Source organism: Protopterus annectens, chromosome 1.part0 (genome assembly GCF_019279795.1).
Source record: "Protopterus annectens isolate FY-2018-M chromosome 1.part0, PAN1.0, whole genome shotgun sequence".
Taxonomy (NCBI): Eukaryota; Metazoa; Chordata; order Ceratodontiformes; family Protopteridae; genus Protopterus; species Protopterus annectens.
This window is the reverse complement of record NC_056725.1, coordinates 229687561-229699645: the sequence shown is the minus strand read 5'-3', so window position 1 is coordinate 229699645 and position 12085 is coordinate 229687561.

Here is a 12085-nt window from a genome sequence, read left to right as displayed (position 1 = left end):
TGGTCTGCACTCTTGTGGGAGAAGAGGCTGGACTCTGCCCTTCTGAGCTGGGAATTTCTGGTTAAAGGTTTATAGTGCCTGAATATTTGAACTGTATCTTACTGAAATTGGTACACCTTGTTTGCTGTAGCATAGACTAGATCCAGGCCTACTGAATCTAGCTTTGTTTATATGCTTGTTGTTTGTTTGCTTGTTATTTCCCTGGAACGCTAATTCCACCTAATACGCAGCTTCTCAGCACTTCTGTGGATCACTAGTGATATCTGCATTGCTTACTGTACTTATTTCCTTGTTTCACTTGAAAGAAAGTTACTGTTTGTCGTTTTTGCATTTAAGTTACCTGTAACACATTGCACTTAAGTTACCTGGCACTTGCTCACTAAAGCAATTATATAAATCAGCACTAAAAATTAAAAGCACTACACCCTCACTCCCCACTAGCCCTTGTTTTCAATTATTAAGGAATTCCCAATATTATTCTAGCATGTCCAAAGGTCAGTTGTCAATCTCCTCTCCGGTCCAGCTGGTGAATCTGGGAATCTTGAGGCAATGTTACAACTGCCTCATGTACACAGACAACCCTCTCCTCCTCCCAACAAATTCCAACCCATGTGAGAGATGCAACCATATAGCCAAACTGGAGGCTAAGCTCTCAACTCAGTACTGGCATAACCAGTCAGGAGGAGAAGGAAACCACACTCACTACAATTCCAGTCTCACATAGACATGCCATGACAGCAAACCAAACACATAATCACACAAAAACATACTCGGTGGCTCTAAATAAAGATCTGCCTAAGCAGCAGAGACCTCCAAAGCAGGCACCCAAGCAACCGCTACACCAAAGCAAAACACGTGCAACACATATCTCACAAAGCCAGTGTGCCGAACAGTCATAGCCCTTAAGACTAAACAACACACCTGATACACTTGTAATAGGTGACTCTATCGTCAGGCACACTGACGTCCCGCTCACCAGGCTGAACAAGGAGAGGGTCATGGTGAGCAGCCTGTCAGGCGCTAGGATCCGCCACATAACACAAGCACTCAGGTCACTCCAAGGAAAGTACAAATATGACTCAGTCATTGTCCATGCTGGTGTGAATGACCTGAGACGTACCTCCCTGGACTGCATGAAAAGAGACATAAAGGAGCTCTCTGAGCATGTAGCCCAGGCCAGTATGACCCTGACCTTGAGTAGCATCTTACCCTCACCAAGAATGATGCCACAATATGAAGACAAGATTATCAATTTCAACAATTGGCTTAAGTACTGGTGTCATTCAAAGGGGATCCAATGTCTGTCAGCTTGGGATGATATGCTCGACAAGACACAATGCTTCGCTAGGGACGGATTACACCTGTCACCCCTGGGCTTTCAGATATTGGCAAAGGCTCTTGGTACCCCCATAGTGCCTTTTTTAGGCAAGGCTCAAAAGACAAACCCACCTCCATAGGTATCACAAGGGATAAGAAACTAAGAGTAATGCTACTCGACGCCAGAAGTCTAAACCTCAAGATGCACGCACTCAAAACTCTCCTTAGCATGGAGAACATCGATATCTGTGCCGTAACAGAAACCTGGTTCAGGGCTCCCAAGAGCACCCCAGCACTACCAGGTTATACCTCATACCATGCTTTTTGGCCCCAAAACTTGGATCAAACCACAAAAGGAGGGGGAGTATCGATATTCATCAAAGATACCCACACCTCCAGGTTGGTGGCAAAGCACGAAGCATCAGAGACTATCCATGTGCAACTAACAGTGGGTAAAACTGCCTTCCAGTTTATAGCCTGCTACAGACCAACCTCCCAAACCCAGGAACCCCACTCAGCCTTCCTGAGAACACTGGAAAATATGAAGGTCTCTCCAAACACCATTATATTGGGCGACTTCAACTACCCAAACATAGACTGGGAGCATTACTCTAGCTCCAATAGCCTAGCCCAAAGATTCCTAGAATTTATAAACTCAAATGCTATGGAACAACTTGTTACCACTCCCACAAGAGGGGAAAACATACTGGACCTGATCATCACCAACATGGGGACTCTATGCTCCTGACCAGAAGTGTATCCCTCACTGGTAAGATCAGACCATAAACTAATCTCACTGGATATTCACATCCCGACCCCCACCCCCTGCCAAGAAAACCACAGTGAAAAACTTCTCTAAAGCAAATTTCACACTCCTCAAAAATGAGGTGGAATCCTTCAAAGCCCCCGGGCCTGTGGAAAATACCGCCCAGACCGCAGAATCCTTTATAAACGCATTCTATGAACACCTTCAGGAATGCATGGATCATGCGATCCCAAACAAAACCAAGACCCAATCCTCCAAAGGCAGACATCCTGTCTGGTGGACCCCAGCCATAAACAAACTATACAATAGAAGGAGGAAGCTACTAAATGATAGAGCAAAATCCCAAAAAGGGAAGGCATCACTGATCAGTATTAGCAAAAAACTACGGGCACTCATAAAATTGTCTAAGGCCAGCTTCGAGAGAAAAATTGCACAGGACACTAAGGATAATCACAAGGCTTTCTTTAGTTATGTTAGGAACCTGGGTGGTAATTCCCAGATATGCTCAGAATTAGTCCAAAATGACAAAAATACACTGAACCCACAGACATTGCCAACATCCTAGCTGACAGGTTCAGCGCAAACTTCTCCCCTCACCACCAAAGGGCAAATATCTATCCCAGCAGAGTGCTGCCCCCTGACATCTCAGATGCTCAGGTAAGAGCCGCCTCTCCAAAGCAAAAACACAGCATCAATGGGACCAGACAGTGTCCCGGCTGCCCCTACATGAACTCCAAGAAGAGCTAAACCCAAACATAAAACTACTGTTCAATCTCAGCCTTACTACAGGATATGTGCCCAAAGAGTGGCGTACAGCAACAGTGGTCCCTCTCCATAAAGGTGGTGCCTCAACAGATCCTGGAAACTATTGCCCCATAAGCCTGACTAGCTTGGTCTGCAAAGCTATGAAAAGGATCATCATGGACCTCATAAATAAAGATATTGGGGACCTACAGACACTGGATCCTACCCAGTTCGGCTTTGTTAAGGGCAGATCCTGCCTCTTAAACCTGGTTGATTTCTTTGAAACAGTCACCAAGGCCATTGACGAGGGTAAGGTGGTCCACACAGCCTACCTGGACCTCACAAAAGCCTTCGATACAATACCCCACTCGGGCATTATAGATAAGCTCACCAGCTTAAATATAAACCCCTATGTCACTAGAAGGATTGCAAACTGGCTCAAGGACAGAACCCACATGGTTAGAATTGCTGGAGCCTTGTCAGACTCCAAACCAGTTACAAGTGGTGTCCCACAAGGCTCAGTCCTGGGACCTCTCTTGTTCGGTATATATTTCTCGGAGGTACAGGCCAACACGGAAGGACTGTGGCTGACCAAGTTCGCAGATGACTGCAAACTGGGCGCCATAATCGACTCTCCAGCCGACATAAGAATGCTCCAAAAGGGCCTCATAGAAACAGACAACTGGTGCCAGAGCCATGGCCTCAAGCTAAATGCCAAAAAGTGTATAGTCATCCCCTTTGGCAAAAAAAGTGCCCACAAATTACCACATAGGTGGTAATCCATTAAGTACAGAAAAAGTAATTAGGGACCTGGGAACCCAAGTTGATAGCAATCTCTCATTTGACAACCACGTGGCCAAAGTGGTTAGAAAAACATTTTATATAGCCCACCTAATCATGAAGGGATTCATATCTAGATCAGGGGAGGTCATCGTGCCTCTTTACTCATCCCTCATCAGGCCCATAATTGAGTACAATGCCCCTTTTGAGATGTACCTTACCAGACACCTGCAGCAACTGGAAAGACCCCAAAAGTACCTCACCAAGAGGATCAAAGGAGTCAAACAGATGCCATATTCTGCCCGGTTAAAGAAACTCCAGCTCTACTCAGTGGCATACCGCCTGTTCAGAGGCGATCTGTGCCTGACGTATAAAGCCATGTCCAACCCGGAATGGATGGACATGCTGCACCTCAGAAAATCCAAATCCCATCGAGCTACACGCTCGAGAGACTTGAACCTCAGCACTGAAATAAATAGGACATGCTGGAGGGACAGATTCATAACCCAGAGGCTCCCTTCACTCTGGAATAAAATCCCAGTCCAGGTTAGGCAGAGTCCCTCATTGACTCTATTCAAGAGGAATCTTGATGAGTGGATGGGAGATCATAGGTTTACCCCGGGTATCACTTCTGTGTCACTGTTAGACAGAGGCACAGTATACTAACCTCAAAAAAGGGCATAGCAAAATAAATTTAAAATGGGTGGCGAAAGCCAAACACATTCTGGCTAGGCTTATAAATGCCCTGGGGCAGATAGCCTAGTATGAACCTATGAACCTATGAACCTATGATGGCATAAGTGATCTGTTCCATGGGTTATAGAGAGTAGTCATGTGACATGCCTAATGCACACTATTGGTTATTACATGCAATTGTATGCTGTAAACTTCAGACTTAGGAGATATGACTGACATAACTGTACATCTCAGCCAAATGCTCTGCTTAGGGGCATACAAGGGCGCCCACAGGCAGGTGCAAGGGGGTGCACTTGCACCCCCCTGGATTTTCTTAAAGCTATCTGCAAAACGCAATTTTTTTCTGTTATTTGCACTTACTTTATTTTCCCTGTAAAGTGCCTGGCCTGCATTGTTCAATTTGTTCAGAATTGGATTCGGAACTTTAAAAAAAGAGATGTTAGTGGAGGTGGTGTGGCAGGCAGTCACATGACATGATTGACGTGACACTGACGAGCCTGAAACTCCTCCTTAAACTTTCTAACTGCATCAATCATTGTAGAAGACTGCATGTGGATGGTGAAGAAGAGTATCCTGGCTGACGACGACTACCTATTCATCGTATGGTGGAAGGACTGGACTTTGGACTGGACTGGTGGTGGTGTTGGACTTGGTACAAGAAGAAGAAGGTAGGTTGGTGGTTGCTCCACTCCTTGAGTCCTTTTTTACTCTCATACTGACTGTCGGTTGGCGCCAAAATGCGAAAGTGGCACACCGAGTTGAGATCAGGGAGTGTGTGTGATGCTCTGACTGCAGTTAAATGTGTATATTCCCTTTCCCTCCCTACACCAAACCTTCAAATTGTGCACCAGTTACTGTGTCTGCACCACGTCCAACCACCCCTCCATCACAGTGTGATGAGCTGCCTTGCCTGCTGCCTGCCTGCCATCTTGTTTTCCTCGTGTTTTCCGTGTGTTTTTCTGGCTGCTGTAGGATGTTTGCAGACTCAGTATTGGCTCTGCACACATTTAAATTCCAAAGGAGACTAAAGTAAAAGTAGTTATCATAGACAGAACCAGTTGCGCTAATCAGACGACTTTCGGTGGATAGAAAATGCGTTTAATTTTTCTTATTTTGAAGTCCTACAAAATTAAACATCCATGTTTATGTACCAAAATGGTGCAGAGGCTGCTATAAAATTGATATACCAATACCACCAATATAATTATAAAGAAAGTGTGTTGGACACGAACGAGTATGTTTAAAACCAACTTATGGAGTTAAGGTAATTTTCCCTCCTAATCAAATCGGTGCTGTGAAAGCTCAGCTGCTGTGTAGTTTTTAACGCCCACGCTGTATTAATGATAAAGGCAAGATTTCATAAGCAGAAGCACTTTTATTATTCTAACAACAGATTGTGTGGTATTAAACAAAAAGAAAAAAAAATCCCAGTACTTTAGATTTCCACATCGCACATGAATGATCCCTCTTTTACCTGGAAATATTAACTGCACAGGTCTGTCTTCTTTTTTGCATAGAAGAGATGTGTGATTGTCACTTTTGGACAGTAAACTACTTAAATGAGATTTTTTTATATAAAGACATCTAAACCAGAGCTCTGAAACAACACTAGCACTTCAAACTGTGTCTTTCAATAGAAAACTGAAATGATTAAAATGTAGTGTGCTTTGTATAGATTTTTTTCCTGTTTATTCTTTTACTGCCTAGATCAGCCTGCTGTAACTCGCTCTGTGCATCTCATACTGGTATTACTGTAGGATTTCCTTGGAGGAAAGCTTCTTCTGGAATACTTTTTTTAGTAACATGGCACCAGAGCAATCAATTATGTTGTAAATCATAAAAGCTTCATCAGTTGTATAGCAGTTCGAAGGTAAAAGTGAGATAGTTGCATTTTATTCTATTGGCAAAGAGTATCCATCCCAACTTATTTAGCAGGTGATGTGCAGGAAGCATGCAGTGGCTGTGATAAAAAATTTGTTATTTTGTAGTATGTGGATTCAGGTTTCTGATGTACAGTTTTGATCTGGTTAGTGCTGTCATTCCATATAGTATTATATAATATAGATAGACAGATGTAGCTATAGATATACACTAATGTGACTTAATTCGTTAAAAATTTGATTATTCTGTGTTTTAAATCACTTTAGGAATTACAGAAAAGGTCATGGATTGTTTACTAAATGATTTTTCCTGCTATCAATCATACATTTTAATTTTGCTTATATCCTTTGCTAGTGCACTGTTAGAAAATTCAAGGTTGCTATTAGCAGTGACATTTGGAAGCTATGCATTTTCAATAATGATACTTTTATTGACTAACAGAATTCTTTAATTTCTGAAAGAAACTTATTTTTTTCAGAAGCAGCCAGTACAAAGACAACTGCAAATTAAACAAGTGATATATGTGGACTTAACATAACTTTATTTTACCTTAACTGACCCAATGGAAAAAAGGCATTAAACTAATTGAGACATTGTTGTACAGGGTCATTTAGGGGAAAGAAAAAATATGTTGCCAGGCCCATGGGTACTTCATGCAGTTTCATTAATTATTCATTGCTTACGTTTATTTAGAGTGAATCCCAAAAGCTTTTGAGCTATGATTTCTTTCAAAACCATCTGGAATAGGTTCATAGGTAGATACTAGGCTATCTGCCCTAGGGCATTTATAAGCCTAACCAGAATGTATTTGGCTTTCCTCCTATTAGATTAGCCTACTGTGCCTCTGTATTATAGTAGATCACAGAAGGTAGCCCTTTAAGATTAGTTTACAGTGCCTCTGTCAAGCAGGGACACAGAAGAGATCCCAGGGTGAATTTGATTTCGCATCCATGCTTGAAGAGGGTCAGCGAGGGGCTATGTTTAACATGAATTGGAATTCTATTCCAGAGTGAGGGGAGCCTCTGGGATATGAATCTGTCCCTCCAGCATGTCCTATTTATTTTTGTACTGAGTCCCTGGAGCGTGTAGCTCTAAGGGATTTGGATTTTTTGAGGTGGAGCATGTCCATTAATTCTGAGTTAGACATGGCTTTGTACGTCAGGCATAGATCGCCTCTGAGTAGGTGGTAAGCAACTGAGTAAAGCTGGAGTTTCTTTAGTTGAGCTGCATAGGACATCTGTTTGTGGCCCGTGATCCTCTTGGTGAGGTACTTTTGGGGTCTCTCCAGTTGCTGCAGGTGTCGGGTAAGGTACATCCCAAAAGGGGCATTGTATTCAGTTATGGGCCTGATGAGTAGAGGGGCACAATGACTTCTCTTGATCTAGATGCGAACCCTTTCGTGATAAGGTGGGCTATGTAGAAGGTCTTTCTAACTACTTTGGTAACGTGATTATCAAAGGAGAGATTACTATCTATGTGGGTCCCCAAATCCCTAATTACTTCTTCCGTACTTAATGGATTACCACCTATGTGGTTAAGCAAAGTTAAGTTCAGCCTGGATTTTAGTGTTTTTGGAGAAAACCTGTGTAGCTACACAAATCAAAGTTAGAGACTCCAACTTGGAGTAAGATGACACTGTATAAACTGTACACTGGAATTTATGCTGACTGAGTTTATAGTCATTTAGAAGAAAGCTCAGTTATGGCAATGGAACAAAAGCACGGTTAAAGTCATATGGAATAAAAAATCATTTATTGTTAAAGTCATAGTGGAGAATTGTAAAATAGGCAAGAATAAGTACAACATGGATTGACAAACATTTGATAGTATCACACATTCATGTATAAAAGAGCACTTTAAAATGTATAACATACACTTTACACTGATCGATTACATGACAGTGACCATGAAACAGTGGTAGAGCACTTTGCAATTAAGCCATGATGAAGGACAAATTATTATTTCAGGGAAAAACTTCAATGGGGAATACTCCAGAGTGACTCTGTTACTGCTGCTACTCTGTTTTGCCCTATAATTTGTTTCCTAGAAAGCAACAGCGTGTAAAGACCTCTCATCTTCTCTTTGTCAATGATTTAAAACTGTACAGCTCAGAGGAGGAACTGAAAGCACAACTGCAAGTCAGACGATATAAGAGAGTGTCATTTAGTCTTGATAAATGTGCAAAACAAACCTTTAAATCAGGAAAACTGCAGCACCAAGAAAACATCAGTTTGGTAAAAGAATGTGATATAAAACAACTTCAGCAAGAGTACAAATATTTGGGAATGGGAACTGATAAAACAATCAACAATAAAACATGAGCAAATGAAAATCAAAATTACTAAGGAATACTTTAGATGACTTAAATGAATCCTGAAAACAGCATTTACATCTAGGAACACAATCCAAGCTATAAACCAATTTGTTCTTCCTGTCCTAAATTAATTTTGTGTGTTTGACTGACCTCAGTGTTGCATAGATTATATAGGAAAACAAGGATGCTTCTTACTCACCAAATGATTTATAAAAAATCAGTGCATACCAAGAATATATGTTTTCCACATTCTGAAGAAGGGATATTCCTCCTTTGAAATTGATTACATGTACAGATCTGCAGTCATGGGACTCCACACATCTGCTGACCTCACAAATGTAGTGAACGTTTTGAAAAATGAGAATAAATCTAAGATACATGACTTCTCTGCTTTTCCCTGCTTAGGCTTGCAGAAGCATATCGGCATCAAGCAGAAATGGAAATCAAACTAGAAGTAGATAAAAATCGGGCAGCAACTGAATGTACCAAGAAACAAAAGAATACAAGGTCGGTGATGGACCAATTGAGAAGATGAAAAAATGTGGAAAATGCATAAATATAGTTGCAAGTATAGAACACTTCTGGAAAAACCTCGTGCTAATCAGGAACAAAAGCAGGAATGGTCAAGGCAAGGTGAATTCGAACTAAGAGAGGAAAGGTCAATATTGGCGGCACAAGATGTACACATTGGTTTACAATGTCCATTGCACATGTGGGAGAAACAGACAAATGTAGGTTTTGTAAAACAGAACTGAACGGTTGAAGTTGAACACCTTGTTAATGGCTGCAACATACGGTAGAAGGACACTGTATACTGACAAGCATAATAATGTGGCAAGACTGTTGTACTGGGCATTGTGCAAACATTATGGTACTGAAGTGGCTTAAAAACACTGGAAACATAAGCTGCAATTTAAGCATCATAGAAAATGCTAACGCCTACATCACATGGGATCATCCTCAATTACCAACAGCTCAAAAGACAGATGCTAGAAAACCAGATATTAGTGGTCCAAGAGAAGAAGACAAAAGTAGCATTGATCATTGAACACACCCACTGACTGCAGTGTGTTATGTACAGAGAGACACAAAGTCAAACTCCTACTATATCAGGATTTGCAGGCAGAAATGAGAGCAGTGTGGAAGAAAGATACCCAGGCAGTTCCAGTAGTAGTAGGAGCAATGGGTCTTATTAAAAAAGAATATACATTCGTATTTAGACATGTTACCAATGAATGTAACTCCATACCAATTGCAGGAGGACTGAGGAGTCATTACTGGGCAGTGCATATTCATTGCAGGTACTCTGAAGAGCACTTTGGCAGACATCAAAGATTGATGACACCGTACTAATTTTGTGAAATTTTAATCATACTTTGATTTAGGAATGCAGTACATTCCTGTCACGATGATAGAAACCCAAAGATTTGCTCTATCCACTTTCTAAGGAGGTACTACAAGGTAGGTAGGGAGATTTATGTGTGTCATACCTGTCAAATGTACAGATTTTCAGTGTCCAGATTTCTGCTTTATATTTCTAGTCTGTGTGTGTGTGTCTGAAATGACCTACTTAGAGTTAGCAGGTGGAATTTATTTTCAAGGAATTGAGAGCTTCAAGGGAAGATAAGTTTACTGCTGCTCATCATGCTAGGTTTGTACAAATGTGCAACTCTTTTGTTTAGCAAATGGTATCATTGTAGTATAGAATTTTAAAGCAGTGTTAGTAGCACAGCAGGTAGCATACTTGCATCTTTCTACAGATGGCTGTAGCTTCTACTCCCACAGCATGTAAATGTGTATTTTAAGGGGATGGGGTGCTGCAGTCCTGTCCTGAGTATGTCCCTTTGGTGCCTAGTAACTATGAACCTAGTTTTCAGCTTGTTACATATTCCCTGTTGCAATATACCAGCATACCATTTCTTTTAACGTAACATGGGCAATTTATTCTTCTAGGGCAATGGGCACTACATTTGCAGATGAAACACTGAAATGTATGTTTTATAGCAACAATCTCTTCATTAGTTTTAGATCTTTGTAATGTGGAATTCAGATGACTTCTGCAGACTGCAGAGATTGTGCATATGGAGTAATATTGGTGGATTATAATGATAGAAGTTTGAGTGGCTTTTTATGTTTGAAATGTTCTGAATTAGGCAGTTTGTCGTTACTGGTTCATATGTTTTGAATTGTTTCACTGCTTACTGGAAAATGTTCAAAACTGTAAATTTAAAATACACTCTAACAGGTGGTGCAGGTGCTGTACAAGGGATATAATTCAATTATAGTTTCATAGGTAGATACTAGGCTATTGGGCCTATATAAGCCTAACCAAAGGTACCCTGGCTTTCGCCACCCAAGAAAATTATTTTCCTGTGCCACTGTCAAGCATAGCCACAGAAGTGATCCCTGGATGAATTTCCTATCTCCCATCAGGAACATGAATCACCATACTTTTGCATGGGCCTAAAAATGTGTGCATTTGATATGCTTTGAAAATGGCCCAAAGGTAAACTTAACCTGCCACTGCCCAGATGCATTCTCTTTGAATGTGGGTTTCAATGCTGTTTCCATCAATGTGAGTATCAAAAGCAGAGAAGTTTTAATGCTAAGTCTGTTTTCATTGCAAGAATGTTGCTTTGTTTAGTAAATGTGAAATGCGTGCTGCAGTGTTTCTGCTATAAAATTTGAAATAAAAGTTGTGAATTAAATCCAAATATCTGTAATCATTGTAGAAGTAAAGCATAAGACAGTATGCATACTGATAGATTTGAACAGTGTCTGTGGCAAATGGTGAGAAATAACCAAGTAATGGGACACTTTTTTTTTCTCAAAAATTTTTTTATTAATTATATGAATAGCAAGACAATTAAAAGATTATACATAACAAGAAGGCATAAATTAACATATAACAATTCATCTAGTGATAACAACCTTCCTGAGATTTTGATAAATTATTTAGAAATAAAACATTCACCATATGTACACTATATACAAGTTAGGCAACCTGAGAGAAGAAAAAAAAAAAAAAAAAAATATTTAACATTAACTATTTAATATGTTTAGAACCTTTTCTAACACAACCTTTCTAATAGCTTTTTTGGACTCCCACCTAAGTATCTTTGAGCATCAATAAATTTAAAAGCCATTTTCTGGAAAGTAACCCATTTTAATTTAGAACGATCAATCCAATTTTGTATTATATAAAGTTTTAGTAATGAGCAAATAAAAATGATAACATGAATATCAACTTTTGAAAGATGAATCAATGGAATATGTAGAATAGCAAATTCCCACGTCAACGTGGATTTTTGATATCCCATTTTCTGCAGTCTGACTTTCAAAGATGTCCACAATCTGTGAGAAAAATGACAATACCATAGAATATGAAGGAGGTCTGCTTGGGGATGAGAACAGCATGAACACGAAGGGGACTTATTTGGGTTAAATTTGTTTAATTTAATTGGGGTAAAGTAGGCATCATTATTAATCATTAATTGTGTGTATGCTAATTTTTAAAAGGGATAAATTCCTTAGTGTGTCTAATAGCCAGGACTTTCTGAGATTCTGACAATTGGGAATTATAATTC